This window comes from Lathyrus oleraceus, chromosome 5, assembly GCF_024323335.1.
Source record: "Lathyrus oleraceus cultivar Zhongwan6 chromosome 5, CAAS_Psat_ZW6_1.0, whole genome shotgun sequence".
Lineage (NCBI taxonomy): Eukaryota > Viridiplantae > Streptophyta > Magnoliopsida > Fabales > Fabaceae > Lathyrus > Lathyrus oleraceus.
In genome coordinates, this window is record NC_066583.1 from 495648166 (window position 1) to 495665931 (window position 17766).

Consider the following 17766-nt stretch of genomic DNA (forward strand, 5'->3'; position numbering starts at 1 on the left):
AGTGTAAGGATTTATTTACTTTTTAAAATGGCATGTAATACTATATTAATAAAGAGTAAAATATATCTAAGAATAAAAATAAAATCAATCTTAAAGCAGAAGGTCAAAAAAATTCAGAAAAAATAAAAAAGCAAAGAGATTAAATTAGTTAATCCCTCTGATATATACAATGTTTAACTTATATATATATATATATATATATATATATATATATATATATATATATATATATATATATATATATATATATATATATATATATATATATATATATATATATATATATATATATATATATATATAGATAGAGAGAGAGAGAGAGAGAGAGAGAGAGAGAGAGAGAGAGAGAGAGAGAGAGAGAGAGAGAGAGAGAGAGAGAGAGAGAGAGAAAGAGAGAGAGAGAGAGAGAGAGAGAGAGAGAGAGAGAGAGAGAGAGATTAATTTTAATATAAATTAATTTTATAAATATGAAAAAAAAAATTAAAATTAAAAATAAAATAAAACCTTGCATAAATTAATTTTGCATGGAGCAATGACATTTTAAAACCTAACATATATTAATTGGTATGTAATTTTTTTTTCTATTCTCACTAAATTATGGTGGAACCTATCTTATTCCCTCAAGAGGAACACAACTACCTAATGTCTATCTTATTTTATCTATTCTTCCTTTAAAAAAATAGTATGATCCAATCCAATTTATGCTTATAATTAGTTTGCACTTAGTAAGTAATAGTGCCTCGTCAATTATAGGAGAGATATCCAACATGAATTAATGACGGCTCTCAAATCAAATGAAGTGACATTAATATTTATCTGAAGTAAAGGTGTAACATGCTGCATGCTACTCTATCACTTATCACTTAGCAAAGTTGTAAAATCGTTAATAATTGGACTCAAAATTCAACTTGCAAGTTGCAATTTGAAAACATGTTAAACTAATAAAAAAATTGCATGTGTCAAACAATATACCACCACTTTTTGAAATTAAGAGAGCTATAATAGGCCACATGAGAGGTAGGGAACATAGAGGATAAGAAACAAGTACAACAAGAACATAAAGCTCAAAAATATATAGAAGAAGGAAAAAATATAGAAACCATGTCCCTCGAGAGAAGGCATGGAGACTAGAAGCAACCACCACCCTAAAGAAAAATTGAGATATATTATGTCTCTAAATTTGGGAAGATAAATTATCATGTCTATCGATCAAAGTATTTAAAATGGTAGATGTTGGAACATTTGCTAAAGCACTTGCAATGCAAGTGTGGAATGTTGATGGCGAGTTGGAAAAAAAAACATCAAATTTCACATTGAACAACTTTCACTACAAAAATATTGCTTCAATCCCAAGGATTTTAGACAGGGACAGAAACTCTTGTTATGAAAAATATGATTGTTGAATCAAAAATAATGTGAAGAACAATGCTATGTAGTTTGATTTTGAAGATATATATATATATATATATATATATATATATATATATATATATATATATATATATATATATATATATATATATATATATATATATATATATATATATATATATATATATATATATATATATATATATATATATATATAATAATACAGGTTCAAGATGAATTAATTCTAGAAAACATTCGACAAATGATTTTCTTATCTAAATGGATCTAAAAGATTTCATCTGACACATTCATAGTCAAACATCATTTAACGAAGTATCCTTTGATGCACATCATTGAATATTCACTCTAATACATGTTATCAACACTATTATCTGCATATATATATATATATATATATATATATATATATATATATATATATATATATATATATATATATATATATATATATATACTCAAATAATCATCATATTTTTTTGGTCAACTGCAAACTTAAAGTAAACAATTTTATCCTCTAAAATAAGACCAAGTTGTTAACCTTCAATTTTCAGACTACTAAGTAATAGTATACAAGATATATTGGTATATGATTTACTTGATAAAATATATGTTTAATATTTTTTTCTGTATATTAATCTTGGAGTTCATTTTAGTCTTTTAACTTTAAAAAGATCAATATTGATCATTTAACTGTTGAAAAAGTTTAATATTAATCTTTTTCATTTAATTAGCGATGAATTTATGTGTTTTTTTATCGTCAATTAAACGAAAATGATTAATGTGATACGTTTGAAGAGTTAAGAGACTAATATTAACTTTTTTTAAATTTAAAGAATTAAAATGAACTCTAAGATTAACAAACAGAACCAAAAGGGTATTAAGTCTAAAATATACAATGTTTTGTGCGGAAAGACTTGATGTGATCACAAGGACACAAAATATCATGATGCAAATATTACAAAGATCATCTAACAATCATAAAAAAGGAAGGTATGTAAAGACTCAACTTCTCCTATTTTATACATCACACGAAAATACAAAACAACATTGAATCAATCTTGTAAATAAATTTTAAAGAATAAACTTGAGAAAATAAGAAACGAACTTTCGAACAAGTGAATTGAATTGATAGCTATAGTTACCATTCTTTGTGTTTCAGGTTCTCTTTGTTAGTTTTTACATTTTTTGTTTCTCTTATGCAGAGAAATTTCATCTAATTTTGTTAAAAAAAAATTTATGAATATTTGTGATTGAAGCATGTTGATTTTTGTGTATGGTAACCTTTTATTATTATTGTTGTGTTTTATTTGTTAATGATTTGTATGGATTAAATACAACTTGTAAGTTATTTAAAAAGTAGTATATGAAATAGATAAATAATATTATATGAAATATATTATTTAAAAAAATAATAGTAAAAAATATATTTAAAAACATAATAGCGGAAAATACACAAACTAATATAATTGAATAAAAGAGTGATGTAAATTGATTGATCGAACCGAATCAAATCAAATCAACAAAATCAGTTAGTTTAGTTCGGTTCAATTTAAAAAAAAAAAACTAAAAATCGAACCAAATCAAAGCGATGAAAAAATTATTGGTTCGAACAATTTTTGACTAGATATATGTCCAAATTGAATCAATTACACTCCTATGTGGTGATATTCTTTGAGACAACATAGAGATCTAGTTGAGATTAGTTCTTTGTATTTGAGAAATGTAATATATAAGTCAAATGATCTTAAAATATCTTAGTGATCTTGCATTATGTTTGATTATAGGAAAAATCTCTTACTTAAAGGGAATTGAGCATAGCTCCGAGTTAAGGGGATAAACCAGGGTAAAATATGTGTTTTAAATCTCTCTTTCTTTATCTATTTATCAATCAACACTTATGATTAAATTGAATTTTATTTAAACACTTAGAAAAAAGTTTTAACTTATTAACACAATTGTGTAAAAAAAACTTGTTTACACAATTCAAACATCTATTTTTTTTTGTGTCTTTTTCCTTCATTAAATATGTGTGGAGTTCTACCTTGGTAATTAAAAAATAAATAAAAATAATATTATGAAGGGTTATCTTTGAAATAAATAAAGATTTTCACAATTTCAAATATTAAATATTGCATTAGCCGAGGAATGACGAGAGAGATTGTCCCTCATATGGTATTGAAAATTTGCACATCAGTAATTTGATTTTTGGTGTTAGGATTTCTGCGAGGGGTTGCCCCTGACAACACATTTTGTTTTGTTAAAAATAATAGGTAAATTATATGTATGATTATGGTGTGTATTACTACCTCCATTTTTTATTATAAGTCATTTTGGAAAAATATTTTGTAGCACAATATAAATCGTTTTATAATATCAATGAATCGTTAATGTTATTTTTCTTATTCTATCCTTAAATATTTAGGGCCTGTTAAATGCATCTTAAAAACTCTTTTAGTTTTTGAAAATTTAAAATTTAAAAACTTGTTTGAATATAATGTTTTGCAAAAATGTTTTTAAAAACTCTTTTCTATTTTTCAGTTTTTAAAAGCAAAAAAGTGAAACAGTTTAATTGTGTTTTGCTTCTCACTTTTTAGTTTTTAGTATTATAAAATTTGAAGAAAAAATATAAAAATTTATAATTTTCATTAATAGCATTAATGTAATTTTAATAATTTTAATATTTTAAAAATAAAATAGAAAAACGTATTTGAAAGAGTATGTTATTTCTTTTATTTATGCTCTTTTTATGTATAAGTAACCTTTTCAAATATGTTTATTTATTTTACTTAATTTTTTTTTTGTGTTTCTTAATTATTTTCACTATATAATTTTTTTTTCTATTAAACATGAAATCCCATTTTTTACTTGTTTTTTTCTTATTATTATTACTACAAACAAGTGTTATGTGATTTGCAAAATTAAAAATTGATTTAACCCAATTATTTGTATTCGACCAAATATCAATTAATTTTCTTAAGTTTGTAATATTTTATATAATAAAATAGATTTTCAAAGTAAATAACGAAATATTCATTTTTATTCTCTTTTAAAATACTATTAAAAGATTAGATTATCAAATAAGTTTTTTCATTTTCATATTTTCAAAATAGTTTTTAAAAATTAGTTTATCAAACAAATTTTTTGTTAATTTTCTTCTTAAAAATAGTTTTTTAAAATAGATTTGAAAAAGAAATTTTAAGAACTAAAATTGAAAAGTGTTTCAAACAGACCCTTATTATTCTCTCTCATTTCAATTATATCAATTTATTTTTTCAATACCATTAATAAAGGGCAATTTTGTGAAATCCTTGCTAATTTCTCTTTTTTATACTATAATTATTACATTTCTTAATATGTATGAAAAGTCAAAAACGACTTATAATAAAAAATGGAGGCGGTATTTAATTAATAAAGTATATTTACTATTTTGGTTAAAAAAATTATTATTCAAAATTATTAATGTTATTAAATGTTTTTTATAATGTACAACTTAATTAGGATATTGTAATTATCTATTTAGTTAACTTTAGTTAGTATTATTTTAATTAAGTTGTATTTTTTTAGTTAGTAAATTTTTATAAAAATCTTAGTAGAAATATTAAGTATATGTTAGTAAAATTTTAGAAAATATTTAATAATGACTTAAATAAATAAATAAATAAATAAATATATATATATATATATATATATATATATATATATATATATATAGAGAGAGAGAGAGAGAGAGAGAGAGAGAGAGAGATATTAAGTATATCTTAGTAAAATTTTAGAAAATATTTATAATGACTTAAATATATATATATATATATATATATATATATATATATATATATATATATATATATATATATATATTAGATAGATAGATATATATATATATATATATATATATATATAGATATATATATATATATATATATATATATATATATATATATATATATATAGATAGATAGATAGATAGATATATATATATATATATATATATATATATATATATATATATATATATATATATATATATATATATATATATATATATATATATATATATATATATATATATATATATATATATATATATATATATATATATATATATATATATATATATATATATATATATAGATAGATAGATAGATAGATAGATAGATAGATAGATAGATAGATATAGATATAGATATATATAGATAGATAGATAGATAGATATAGCTATATATATATATATATATATATATATATATATATATATATATATATATATATATATATATATATATATATATATATATATATGAGAGAGAGAGAGAGAGAGAGAAATATTAAGTATATGTTAGTAAAATTTTAGAAAATATTTAATAATGACTCAAATATATATATACATACATATATATAATATATATATATATATATATATATATATATATATATATATATATATATATATATATATATATATATATATATATATATATATATATATATATATATAGATAGATAGATAGATAGATAGATAGATAGATAGATAGATAGATAGATAGATAGATAGATAGATAGATAGATATATGAAAAGAAAATATTAAAAAAACAATTTTGAAAATAATAGTTAAAATATTTTTTAATAAATCATATTTATAAAATTACTTAACAAATAATGTAAACAAAATTACTAATTTACTAAATAAATAGATTTTTAAAACAATATTTGTTTTTGTATTTGTCTTTTAAAAAAATTATTAGATATTAATAATTAGTAAATGTCTTTTTGAAATAAATTAAATATTAAAAAACTTTAAAATAGTAAGTACATGTTAATAAATTTTATAAAAAATTTAATAAATAACTAAAATAAATATGTTAGTATGATATTAAAAAATGTATTAGTAAAATATTAAATAATAGGTAGTTAAAAGATAGTATTAGAAAATTTGGTAGTAAAATATGTTACAAAATATAAAAAAAAAAAAATTTAAAAAGAAATAGTTGAATGTAGAGAAACTAAATAGAGATGGAAGAAATGTTGTGGGTTGAATGATGTATTTTTTTTTGTAAAGATTCGGATTCGTCAAGCACCTGAAGTAGATCATACTTGTGTAGATGATGAAATTACTCCTTGGTGAGTTTGTTAGTTAAATTATTTTTATACTTTCTCGTCATTTAAAATTATCATATTTGAGTTCCTCACGCAAGTCTGACATTCACGTTAGGTTTAAAAGTCAATTTGCATGTATAATATGATAGTTTGACTAAATTCAATGTTAATTGAATCGGGTCAAGAATAATGGGGAATCAATTCAAGCACTTTTGTCAACATGAATCGAGTCATGTTTCTATGTGAATCAAGTCAAGATAATTTCGTTTTTAAAAATTCGATTTCGATAAACAAGACTCAAGTCATGCTTATACTTGAATCTAATTAAGCAAGTTTTATGAATCGCATTTCAATTCTGGAAATGGGACTCGACTCAAGTTGTTTCCATGAATCGATTCATAACTGCATTTTTTCAATCCTGTTTTTAGTAATGGAAACATGACTCGGGTGATGGAAGTTTTTGAATCAGGTCATAGCTTGAAAAAATCAATTGTTTTAGCTTCTTAAATCAATTCATTAAATGATGTGTGAATCGAATCATTAATGATTTCTTACATTGTTTTTATGCATTTTCTCAAGCACATATAAAAGCTTTGAATCCTCATTTTTTCACAATTAGATAATAAATCAAGTGCGTGAACTTCTAGAAATTCACTTTCTTTCTCAAATACAATAAACTTTGTTTTGTGCATGAAGGTTGATTCACCTAGAGAGTGTAATCTTATTTGTGAGGAATTCATTATATTGTTAATGTGTGATTGAATATTTCTAGTTTATGGATATATTATGGAATTCAAGAAGAAGAATACGTCTCTTCTACAAAGTATTGGAGTTTCTTGTTTTCATCTTTTATTAGAGGATTTGGTTCAAGTAATTTGAGTAGAATTATGAAGAAATTGCTAGATGTTGAAGATTTGAAACTGGTAAAGTTAATATTAAGTAGAAGATCAAAGCTTCAAGCTTTGTTAGTTGAGTTGCAATTGAAAAAGATCAATCAAGAAGACTAGATTACTTATGTGTTGAGAATTTTCAGAGTAATTTATGTGATATTCTTATCGTAACCGAGCAATTATGTATAAAAAAATTCAAAATAGTGGAAGACAAATTTTGATGGTTAATCCATCAAAGAGTGGATTGTCAAGTGAGGAAAAAAGCATTGAACTAGTATAAATCCCCATAACTAGAAAAATCACATTTAAACTCGGATGTGAAATGCATTTAACCTCAGTGTAAGACCCCAATTTTGGCCCTAAGATCCCTCATGGCATCATAACATTGCATTTGCAAAGCCTCAAGGATCATAAACATCTCGGTTCCCTTTACCTTTGGGTGGGACTTCTTGTGAGTGGTTTGAGATCACCAAGCATGATTGAATTGTATATTATTTCTTCTCTCATTTTTTGTTTATTAACCAAGAGCACAAAAATATGTCACTAACATCTTTTGTTTGTAGCTTGAGCAATCACAAGGTCAAGAGTTTCAAGGAGATCATTGGTACAAAGATATGGTCAAGTGAAGAGGAAAGCAAGCATGGTAATGGTTCCCAAAGCTCTCATCCACCAAATATGTCTACCTAGCATCTCAATTCATCATTTTGATCAAAGCAAGTCAAAGGGTTTGAGGTTTGTTCCCCAAAGAAACCCTAATTCATCTGTGCACCACAATGCCTAGCTCATGAAGCAACCTCATCCCATGGTCAAATACAATCAAGGGAAGTTCTTTAATTCATCATTTCATGCATATTTGAACTTATTTGAGTATCCTCAATCATCAATTCATCAAGAGATGAGTCATGGACTTGAGAAGTTGATCAGTCAATTCATCTGACTATTGTGAAGTGCACTGAGACATAACGTTTTATGTGTTGGTCAAATGGAGATGATTCCAAAAGTAAAAATGTTTTTAAGGACAATATGAACAACTTTCATGTTCATCAAAAATTGATTTGAAGCTTGGAAGGTCATCATCCATTCCAAGACATTATAGGTCATTTTGACTGAAACCCTAATTTTGGGTCAACTTCCCAAGGACACAACTCATTAATTTTTTATTATTTTGAGGTGGTATCAAATGCATTGGAAATCTTAAGATGTCTACTTCAAATGTTATGTTGAACAAAATTTCAAAATCTCAAAGGAAATACATGTGATAATGCAAAACATTATAGGTCACTTTGGACCAAATGCATTGAAAGGCAAAAAAGTCCAACTTCAAGTGCCCATAACTCTTTCATCAAAAATCCAAATGATGCAAAATTTAAGTCCATTTTGATTGTCTTGAAAAGATATACAACTTTGATGTTGGAGGTGTTTTTCATTTGAAGTTTGCATCATCAAAGCAGAGGGGCTTGAACATTGGCCAAATTTAGAAGCTTTGCCTTTACATGTTTCGCACCTTGCACTTTAAAATAAAATTTCACCAATTTCTACACTTCAAATGGATTTTTGCCCAACATAACAATTGTTCCTTACATCAAAACCTTTCCAACCATTACTCACATGCTCATGTTTGGATTTGGCAAATGGCATTTTCGAAGAGGAGACGTTTTAGGCATGATTATGCATAACATGTTTGAACTCATTATACAAGTTTGTGCATTGCCAATTCCACGACCATTTCAGCTCAATTATGCTTCAGAGTGCATTTGGCATTGAATTTGGGCCTCTTGAACGATCATGCAAGCCCATGCAATGAGTATCCAATTCCATGCACACGGCTTTGATCACACTTACCTTGCCCTTCCATCTATAAATAAGAGTCTCACTCCATTCAAATTTCATCCATGAATCAACCTGAAGTGCTGCAGAAATCAAAACTGAGCCACACCTAAAGGAACTCTTCCAATTTTCTTCAATTTCTCAGATCTGAAATTCAACTAAATCAGGTTGAATTTCTAGATCTAAAGTTCCTAGACCTCTCTCTCATACTCCATTGATCTTCTGTTTGGCCAAAGGAAGTAAGGAAGCAAGCTCAAATCTCCAGAACTCAAGGTTGTTCTTCAACTGGTTTTCTCTTCGAAACTCACCATTTATTGATCTATTTGCTTGGATTTTGTGTTGGCTGAAGTCCTCTCAATAGAGGCATCATTACTGTGCATTTAATTTTTGAAATTAATCAAGTTCATGATGAACACCACAGAATTTCCATCTCTGATTTTTCTAAATATAGAGATCTAGAGTGGAATTGAGTGGTACAGGGATGATGTACATCATCCCAACTTTCCAATGATGTATGGATCGTGTATTTTGGTTAAGCTTTTGAAACCTGCAAATGTCACCGAAATCTTCATGCTCACCGGAGAAGAAGGTGGCTCCGGTGACCGTCCCTTTGCCAGATGCGTTGTGGACCATTGGATCTGATTTCCAGTTTATATCCCAGCCCTTGGATCTTTTGACTTTTAATAATGCCATGTGTTACGCGTGGACTGAAGCCTACCATGAGCGCGCGCTTCTGGAGCGTTTGATCAGCCACGTCAATTAATGAGGCTTGATCAGACGCTCCTTGTTTTTTTGAATTTCTTATTTTCTGATTTTATTTCTTTTATTTCCATTATTTTCAAAAATTCATATCTTCTTCATTTTAAATCCAAAAAATATGGGACCAATTGCATTCTTATCCAAATAATTCCTAGTTTCTAATTTTGATTTTTAATATTTTTTATTTTGTCATTTGATATTTTTTATGAATTTTCTCTTTTCTGTTTATTTTTAATTCATTTTAAATACTTTTTGATATTCAAAAAATACAAAAATATTTTCCTAACCTATTTGAATGATAATGAATCTATGAAAAATATTCTCATCAATTTTTTAATTGATTTGAGATTTATTTGAGATTTTAGTTCAATTAGGTTATTTTTATTCATTTTTAATTGATTAAAAATAGTTTCTGACTTTTAAAAATGCTGAAATTTTTTGTCAAACTTTGTTTGACCTTGTTGAACTTGGGATAAATCACTTGGACTTTTCAAAGTTGGTTTGAAGTGATTTTGAAGTTTGACCTTTCTTTTATTTTTAATTCAAGTTTATTTTAATATTAAAAAAGCCAAAAATATTTTGCTTATTGTTTGACCTCCAATCTTCATCTCACTTCTGATTTCTCATTGTTTGACTTTGACTTTCAATGTCATTTGATCAACACACATGGATTGGTACATTTTATTTTCACCTTATGCACTTTATTCTTTCTTTTTTCCTTTTCCATTATTCATCTCTTTCTTCTTCTTCTTCCTTTTTCTTTTTGATCAATGAGTTGAAGGTTGATAAGTTAGCATTGATTAGGGAGACTTAACCTTCCTTGATTTAAATCTAATTCATCTTGATCAATTGATCAAGTGAATGGCTTTGCATTAGGGATAGGTTGTTTCCTAAATTATGCAAAAGGCTCAAACCAATACAAGATCAATTCTCTTCTTCCTTTTGGCATGGTAAGTTGTTAGAACTTGGTTCACTAATCAAGACTTCTAACTTGTGTTGTTGCCTACATTATTATTGACCGGCCTCAGATAGTTGTGACTTCTACATAAGTCCAATTACGATTGCTTAACATAGCACTAAATTTTGCCTTATGGCACACTAACCATTAACCACTAACCATTAACATTTACTTTTTGCATTTACTTTTTTGCAATTTATCATTCTTGTACATATTATTCATTTGCTTTTTCCTTTGCTCATTGGAGCACATGTTTATGTTAATGCCATTTGTCTTTTGCTCACTTGAGCATATAGTTGTATATATCTTTTGTGTTTGTGTTTGTCTGTTTGTTGTGACCCAAATGCAAAGAATTAGACAAAATGGACTTAGACTTTAGGACCTTACCCAAGCAAATGGAGTTTGAAGAGAAACTAGGCCTCATGCCTTTAGAGTGCTTAAATGTCAAAGATCAACTAGGCCTCATGCCTTTAGAATGCTTAAAGCTTAAGGATGAACATTGAAAGGACCATATTCTAAACTCCCTCTTGTCCATTCTTTGATTGTTAATAGAACATTTTGATGTTTTGTTTCTTTGTGCTAGGGTTCCTAACTTAAGCCTAATTGAGGAATCATTACCATGAGCTTCTAAGAGAGAGAGATCCAAGATACATTGAGGAGTCTTTCCAAGAGTTCATTTGAATATTGATTGCTTGAGTTTATGCTTATTTGCTTGCTTATTCCAAAGGATGGGAGCTACTTGGATCATCAATATGATCTTAAGAGAGGAACTCCATTGTGGTTTTGTTTCTTATTCCTTACCTCTTGCATGCTTAGGATCTTAGACATTCTTCTTCTTCTCTCCACTCTAACCCAAGCCAAAACTTTTGTGCAAACATCTAACACTTATTTTCAACATTAGAAACCTAAGCCTTATTCTTTGGATTTTCAAACTCTCTTTCCATAATACTTATTTTGAATTGAATCTTTAAGTCCACTTTGACCATTTTGTATATACTTCTAATTGGTAAATATAACCCACTCAAATGTCTTTTTATGGTTTCAATGGCCACTTTCTAATCAAAACTCTTTCATAATTTTTAGCTATTAGGTTTGAGTTATCTTTGTGGTAGATGTAATACTCACCTATATCCTTAGTGATGGACAATGAGTCTTCCATGCTTATTATAGGGTTAACCCCTCACTAGCATGTTGAAGCTATCCTCACATGGTGGATTTGTGGTTTTAGGTTGAGTTTTCTCCCTTAGATAACAAAAGACCTTAAGGCTTTTGGACCAAATCAATTCACCAACTTGTTTTGAGATTTTTACCCCGAACTACGAGGTTTTGATCCTAATCTTTTAAGATGGTACGTAGGCAATGGGTTCATCCATTCAAACACAAAATATAAATAAATTTGTATATTCTTTCCTCATCTCTTCAATCATGTTTGCACAAATAAACTTTCACAAAATATCAACCTTACAACAAGTGTGAAAAGGGCTCCCTAGGAGTACCTAGGATGTTTTGGGTGCCTAACACCTTCCCATTGCATAACCAACCCCCTTACCCAGATCTCTGACTCTCTTTTACTAGTTTTTGATTCGATAAAACTTTTAGGTATTTGTTCGCTTTCTAACCATTCCTTTGGATAAATAGAAGTGCGGTGGCGACTCGACTTGTATGATTTACCTTGGATTTAGTCAATATCTCCAATGGTAAGAAATACCCCGCTACACTCAGCTGTAGAGGCGAGATAACGAAGAGCGTCATGAAAAATGAAAATTTTACCTCTCGGTTATAAAAAAAAACTGACGGATATGTGAAAGGTCGTGGGTTCGATACCCAGGGAGACCTTTTTGGAATTCTGAAATGGCGAAAATGTCACCTCAATTTTATAATTTCGTCGACAGATATACCATATTTTCACCTTGGTTATCTCATAAAACTGAAGGGTAAAACAATTTTTGAGTTTATTAAATCTAATGTGGATTGCTCATTCACTAAACCCTATATTAAACATATAAATTCTAAAAAATGGTTAGGAAAATAATTATATGAAAATTTGTGTTATATTTGAAGAACAACTTACATTGATTATGATTTTGAAGCATTCTGCAACTCATCGTTCTTCTCACGTTGTTTTATGGTTAAAATCTCTCAAATGTTTCAAGTTCTTTATTCAACACTTTCTTTTCTACTAATTCATTCTTGAAAGCATAAAGCTTGATGCTTTGAAAAATTAACAAATATGGAAGAAAGTTGAACAAAATGTAGAAGTATTGGAGAGGTTGTAATAATAAAACAATGCGAGATGAATGATGAGTTGTATAATGCTAGAAAGTCATTAATAAGTGTAAGATAAGTTTTAGATACAATATCATTTTGCATATGATTATTTACAAAATTAATTTACTAGGTTATGTGTTTAAATAGGGGTTAGTTAAACAAATTATCGATATTAGATAGAATAAACTCAACTAGACAGAACAAGATAAGAGTTGCACAAATAATCACAAAAACATAGTCTCAATATCAATATCAACAACAAAAACAACAAGAAAACAACAATAACATCAAATACAACATCAAGAACAACAACACCGATAAACAACAACAATATCAATAACAACAACGTCAATAAACCATCTTTAGGGTTTAGGGTCTCAACAACAAGATTAACAACATAAAAAAAAGCATCAATAACAATAACAAAAACTCTAGGATTTTGGATCTTAACAACAGCAACAACAACAATAACAATAACAATAACAATAACAATAACAATAACAATAACAATAATAACAACAACAACAACAACAATGATAATAATATGAAGAAAAAAAATATTAGTAGTGATGTTTGACGTAACGAATCTTTGAAGAAGAAGTGAAAGAAAATGATTTGGATCTTTGAAGAAGAAAAGAGAGTCCTAAAGACATAACATCTTCGTATTGAAGATGGAATGTCTTTATGGTTCTCGTTGTTTATGCTCTTCGTTAGGGTTCTGTTTGTGTTGTTTGGACAAATGAAATTGAATGCTACAAGCTAAAGCTATATATATCAGGGAAACATATTCACCTCAGTTGGTATGAAACCTGAAGGATAATGTAGCATACTTTTAAATTAAAAATAAAATATTCAAGAACGCACCACTTTTAATGAGATAAAAACATAAACTGAGGTTGCTGATATTCGAAGCATGTACATTGAATATGTTTCTCCATAGGTTTTCTAAATAATCGACGAAATATATTCTATATTTTTTTTATTAAAAAAAACAGGGTGCGTTCAGGTATTTGACTTCGGTTTTTTATGACTTGAGGTGAAATCGTCGTCATTAAATGTATTATCTATAGTAGTGCCTAATGAATCTCTCTCTCTCTCTCTCTCTCTCTCTCTCTCTCTCTCTCTCTCTCTCTCTCTCTCTCTCTCTCTCTCTCTCTCTCTCTCTCTCTCTCCTCTCTCTCTCTCTCTCTCTCCTCTCTCTCGCTCTCTCCTCTCTCTCTCTCTCTCTCTCTTCTCTCTCTCTCTCTCTCTCTCTCTCTCTCTCTCTCTCTCTCTCTCTTCTCTCTCTCTTCTCTCTCTCTATATATATATCTATATATATATATATATATATATATATATATATATTATATATATATATATTATATATATATATATATTATATATATATATTTTCCTTTCATAGAATTTCTTATTTTTATTAGTTTGTATGTTTTAGTTTTTCATCTTGTTCTTATTAATTAAGTTGTAAAAAATCTAGGTGGGATTAGATCTAGTTTTGAAATTTATCTTTTTTTAGTAATCTGTAAAGCTTGTAATATTAGATTTTAAAATTATTTGATCTTGTACAATTAAAATCTCTTCAATAGAATTAAGGTAGATCAATTAGCTAATTTTTACCTCATCATTACTTTCTATATCAATACGTACAATACTTCAAACTACGTAAAATATTTTACATACAATTTCATCTATTTAGTTTCCAAAGTTTAACATTGATTTTGGTATTTTTAAAAAAAGGGAAATTAGTCTATTCAACTCTCTTACATTCTTTAGATTTACAATTGGAATTAAAATTTGGTTTTTTTTATCAAGGTCTAATCGACCATAAAAGTTACTAAATATGGTGTAAAATGATTCAAAAGGTGCATACAATATAGCTCCCATTTTCATTAGTGATAATTACGCACATTGGAACGATTTCATATATGTGCATCTTACGTCTATTGAATTATAATTATGGATTATCTTTCAAAGAAGGACCTTTAATCCCTAAAAGGATTATCGGTGGCATCTCTATAAAGAAAACCCTTAAGGGATGGAAAACCCCTAAGGGATGGAATGATGATGAGACTAAACAAGTGTCTTACAATTTGAAGGTAATATATATAAATATCAGATCTTTAAGTATTGATGTATATTTATCAATCTCACATCGTAAAACTTCTAAAGCAATCTGGGATGCACTTCAAGATCCATGAAAGAATTGAAGATGTCAAACATTATAAGTTAACACCACGACAAAAGAGTATAAATTCTTTCATATGGAGTCCATTAGGATGTTTCACCAATTATTTCATATTGAGACATTAGGATGTTTCACCAAATTTTCAGGCCTATGTTACAAAAGGAATTAACAGTTGTATCCCAGCAGACTCTATGAAGAGAATAGAGCTTATGCATTCACATGACAAAGTATGTTCAAATATGAACCGTGACCTATCAGGACCACCTTGGTCTTTGCGTTTTGATTGACTTAAGTTTTGATCATCTAAAGCAGACTTCTCTAAATCCTAGTCTTCAGAGGCTAACTCCTTTAGACTCTGATCTTCAGACATTAACCTCTTCAGAAGTTGACTTCTTCAGAGTCTGATCTTCAGGTTCTGATCCGTTAAATTTTGGTCTTTAAGCTTCTTTTTGAATTTTCATAGTTAAAGCACATATATAATTATTCAGAATTTATTCTGGTCACACTTGAACAAACATTAGTATACCTGATAAATTTAAATATTAAAGCACATATATAATTATTCAAAATTTAAGCAAGATAATAACTGTCAAATTTTAGGTGCTTAAATAATTATATATCTACTCCCCATTTTGTCATTAACAAAAATGATTAAAGGAAATAGAAAAGATATTGAAGAAATTTTTTTCATATAGCCCAAGATCTGGATAAAATAGTTTAAAAAACATATTTGATTTTCCTTTTTTTTTAAAAAATAAGAAAGAAATTCAAACCTGGTTAGACTAGTTGGGAAACAACTTCTTCAATTCTCAAGATGGTCAAAATAGGTTCTGACAGTTACGATTTTGAGAGGAATAAGACAGTCAAAGATGGGGAGACGTGCATCAAGACCAAGAATATATCTCTCTCTTCAATGTTCATTCTATGCTCTCTATAAAACTTGTCTTCTAAGACCATCAAGGCCACGTATAATTCCAATTATCTCTTCTCATAACAGAAAACATGAGTAAGATGTCCAAGAATTCCAAGGAGGGCACTTCCAAAGAGATTGTCAATGAAAACTCATAACATAAAACATGAGTAAGATGTCAATGAAGATGGAGGAAGAAACTTAATAAATATGATTTCAAAAAGGTCGAAGGTTCCAAGTCACGAGCTCGTTCATCTACAAGAGCTTCTAAAGTGGGAAGGACATCAGTTGCTAAGATAAAGAAACTCAAGAAGAGTCAGGGTCCAGCTTTTGACTTTGATTCAGATGTTGATAAGGACTGGATGAACTACCTCAAATGTCGTACTTATTTCTCTGAAGAATTTATAGTTGAATAGTATATGTAGTTCATCTTGTTACTTAAGAGAATGAATTTGGATTTGTAATGATTTCAAATTAATGATAACATATCCTTTTCCTTTTGCATCTATTTCTTTTTCTCACTTGCATCCATTTCAGTTGAGCCAATAAGAAGATTTATTTAGAGAAGTTTTCCAACCATTTCAACTAATTTTATGTTGTGTGAGATTAAGAAAAATATAATTACTTTAAACAAAATTTTAAACACATAACTATAACAGAAATGATTTAAGGGGAAACAAAACATAATTTCATTTTATCCAAAAACACTGATTCCTAAAGGTAACACAACTATTTCTCTTAAGAGAAGGAAAAGTATGATATAAGTTACACTTCGTTGCTTAACACAAACATGATTGGTTAGATCCATTTTGTATAACTCAAGGATCATAAGACAGAAAATTCTCTGAAGAATTCTGACTTAGGATCTTATGAAAAAGAAAATCTTCTTATTCAAGTAACTGACTGATTCAGAGTCTAATAACTCAGAAACATGTAGCAAACAATTAGAGACACAAGGAATCTAATGGAAATAAAGCATACATTAAAGACAGATGGGGATGAGATAAAGTATTCAAAAACACTTACATCATTAACCACCTGTTATTATCCAACAGTTGAGAAACCAAGTGTCAGAAAACAATTCAGATTCATGACACCTAAGTGGAGAGATGTCAAACAAAACTTTTCCCACTTATATCCTATCAGAGACAACAAATCAAATTCTGAGCAATAGAGGTTGAGTTGAATTATATGCTATAATTCATCAGAAGCTTGTTCATATCTTCTTACCACAGTAGCTTCTGATTATCATCGGACTCTGATCCTCCATTTGTAAGCAAGTACTAATCTTTTAACAAAATGCATGTTCAGATTATTTTTTATAAAATCAAATCTTTCAATAGTAAGAGGCTTAGTAAATACATTCGCCCATTGATGATCTGTATCAATTAATTATATATATATCACACCCTTCTAAACATAGTCTCTAATAAAATATTATTTTATTTCTATGTGTTTAGTTCTAGAATGTTGAATTGG